Source organism: Protomyctophum parallelum, assembly GCF_964188405.1.
Source record: "Protomyctophum parallelum genome assembly, chromosome: 16".
Classification (NCBI taxonomy): domain Eukaryota; kingdom Metazoa; phylum Chordata; class Actinopteri; order Myctophiformes; family Myctophidae; genus Protomyctophum; species Protomyctophum parallelum.
Window position 1 is genome coordinate 20,647,879 of NC_139711.1, and position 3,645 is coordinate 20,651,523.

A 3,645-nucleotide genomic window follows, 5' to 3' on the forward strand; every position below is an offset into this window, starting at 1 on the left:
TCACAGCAGCAGCCATGCGATCAGAATGAAACACAAGACAGGAGGCTACTCTACTGCTAAGTGCAGGTGTCAAGACAAGAGCCATTGATCATTCATTTGAATCAGCATGGTGTGGAGGTTGATCTTGTAGAATCTAGAATGTAGAGTATACCCTTTCTGATTTCTGTCAGGTTGTGTTCCCACATTAATGTCGACTATAGATCACTCAAATGAATTGAATGAATGTCAACACAGGAAGTGATATAGGTTGGTGGAGGGTGTGTAGAGCCCAGGATCACATTAGATGATTGACACAGGGGTGAAAAATGGGTTACAAAATCGTGGGATAAAAAAAATATAAAAAAACAAAAAAAAGGAAGTGATATAATTCATGCAAGGGCCAGGCCTGCATTGACGATATTCAGTCCACGGCCTTCTTGATAGCAAGGTGCTAACTAGGAGCAACTTCCCATTGACAGCCCATTCACCCAAACAGAAAAGTCCTATCTGATTATATTAAACAACGGCAAAGGTTTTGTTTCATAAAAATTCACCGTAGACATGTTATGAGCTACTTCCTGTCAAGAAATTCTGTGCAGGTTATTTTTTCCTAAGTGTCAGAGTTTGGGAGTGCTCGTTGGATATCACTCAACAGCCCTGCGTACCACCTGTTTTGAAGTTGCACATAATGCAGGAGGCAGCAGGCGGTTGCTTGCAAACTCCAATACTTATAGGAAAGAAATCACCTGCAAGGAATTTCTTGACAGGAAGTATCTCATAACAAGTCTATAGGCTAGTGGATTTTTATTAAACAAACACTTGCTGATAGAAAGAGGAGAATTCAAGCTTTTTGCACAGCTGCAATGTTGGTGAGTTTAATGTTGTTTAATACAATCAGATAGGACTTTTCTGTTTGGGTGAATGGGCTGTCAATGGAGTTGCACCTAGGTAGCACCTTGCTGGCAAGATGGCCACGGACTGAATATCGTCAATGGGACACTGGAGATTGGTGGCCAGCTAGTGCCCCTACACAGGTCAGGGGTTAAAGAAGAGCCATTATTGGAGGGGGACCAGGGGAGTATTCCAATTTCAAAGAAACTTTAAAAAAGCCAAATGTATAGAATATCCTTGTTGTACCACCAATCTTACTGAGAATAATTGATCTTTTATTTTTTATTTTTGTGAGCAATGATTACATTATAGGCTAAGTTTGCATGTGCTTTGATCTTCTCGGCTAACACACCTGAAAGAAAAGATTCTGTCCTCACTATCCGCCTGATGAAATTCTATCCTAATGAGATGCACGCAACTAGCAGTTTCCATGTGAACGGTAACACAATATGGCACAAATTATAGACCACCATCCCAGAGACAATGTGGGCTCCTTGTCGCTTTGTTTTTTTAAATGATATCATCAACCTTATCAAAACCACCTGCATATTGTGTCTGTACGAGGCAGAGAAGGGGGGAAAGAATCGAATCAAGGGTAATCAAATCAAGCTGTTTTTCGTGTTTTCGTGTGTTGCGTGGTGGGTGAGCCGGTGGATACAACTCTACTAATGAATGCATCCTCACAGAAATCTTTTTTCCATGAAATGAGACTTCAAATAAATCCGTGGAGAGGAGGAGGGAAAAGATATCTAATAACTGCTGTAATCACCAGGTTTTGTTGATCACATATTGCTTGCAAGGCCATTTGTAGATCTGGCAGTGTGCATAGTTTCCAATGTACAGATAAGACTGATTATAGGTTATTGGTTCACCTATGATCCTATATAGACCTACAGTAGATTACAATTTCTATATGCATTTGATTTATAACCTTGTGTTTTCCTTACTGTAAATCGCTCTGGATTACGCTAATGCTAAATGCCTACATTACAAATTGTAAATTGTTTAAGCCCAAAATCAGCTTGAAAAGCCAGTGACCATTAACAGAAGGTCAGGTATGTTGCTGTGGGTCTCTGGGAGATGTGCTAATAATATGCATGTTGGAATTTGTGTCATACTAAACAAACAATTTCAGATAATATCCATAATCAAAAGAGAGAGAGAGAGAGAGAGAGAGCAATTTCTTCTCATGTGTATATCGTCTGACACATAAGAAATTCTGCAAGATATCTGCAAGGTGAAACACTTACCATGCTTCTTGTTGAATGAATCAGCCCAAACTGGGGATTTGGAACGGATGTGATAATCCTACAGTCACAAGAAATGTCAACACAGGTTAAGAGTAAGGTCTTTGAAAAAAAAAATATATAAAAATAAACAGCCAAACTAATCTAACATGGAGCGTTATGTCTATACGTACTAACAATATTATGTTTACTACTTTATATCCACTGTAAACAAAATGAATGGAAATATAATTTGGTCTCCGTGGAACTTACTTCTGTTTTCTTACCGACAGGTGTTTTCTTTTCTCCTCTGAGATGCGGTGAAGGACAGACGGGACACTCAGTGAGTTAAAATGCCTCTAAAACTGTCCGGGAAGCAGCCTCTGGTCACACTTCCCTGATCTATGCAGTGTTCTATTTCACCTGCTGTCACTCAAACAGCTTTGTGACCTCAAAGTGTTTGGTCATTTTTGTCAGGGGTGTGTGTGTGTGTGTGTGTGTGTGTGTGTGTGTGTGTGTGTGTGTGTGTGTGTGTGTTACTTGAGTCTGTTATCTGTTGACATGGGTCTCTCAGTGCCATACAGGCATACACCTTTGAAGAAAAGCAAACATGTTTCCGAGCTTATCTGATCCGGGTGAATCTTGGCACGAAGCATGATGTGGAGGCAGGTAGACAGTAGATCTTTGATGATGTAATGTGTGGTGGTGGCATTGACAGTGTGTGTCGCTGATACATCTCACATATCGACGGTCACGTATATGACTGTCACTGTCTTAATTAAAGTGAGCACTTGTGAGAGGAGAGTGTGAGTGAGTGAGCTTATCGCCGCTTATCCAGTTACAATAGCTCTGTTTCATCAGAGCTCTAGCTTCCCCGTTGACACAAGGGCCAATCTTTTAAATAGCAAACATGAGACAGCATTAGCAAACATGCGAACTACATGGACTACATGGATGACCCAACACCAGAGGGGTACTCTGCATATATAGGGTTGGTGGGTTTTGTCAACCCATGGGCCCCCCCACTAGGGGGCCCCCGGCGGCCGGTGTTTCCTCCTCCCGTCAGTAATGGGAGAAGGAAGCGACGGCTGGCCGTCCATTTCAGCACTGGGTGAGTAGGCTAATTGCTGATATGAAAGTTAATTCTTTCACATTCTGCACTGCAGCACATGTGATGCTGCTGATGAATGAATGAGCTTGTAGTAGGTAAAGCTATACGTTTGCGTGCGTGTACAGGAACCAGTGTTGTTTTCGTCGACTAAAACTAAAACGAAAAATGTTCGTCGACCACTGTCGAAAACTAAATGGAAACTAAATGAAAACTAAGCTATCATGACGAAATATACTGACAATTTCGTCAACAAATAAAAACTAGACTAAAATGTTAGGAAGGGACTAGTGGACAAGAGTTCCAGTATAAGTAAAAGACAAGTCATTTTACACTTTGTTGCATGCTGAAAATATGCTATTTTAGATCTGCTATTTTCAGCAATTGAAAAATCAGTCATTACAACGGCATCAAGGCTAAATCAACTGTAGATTAAAGTCG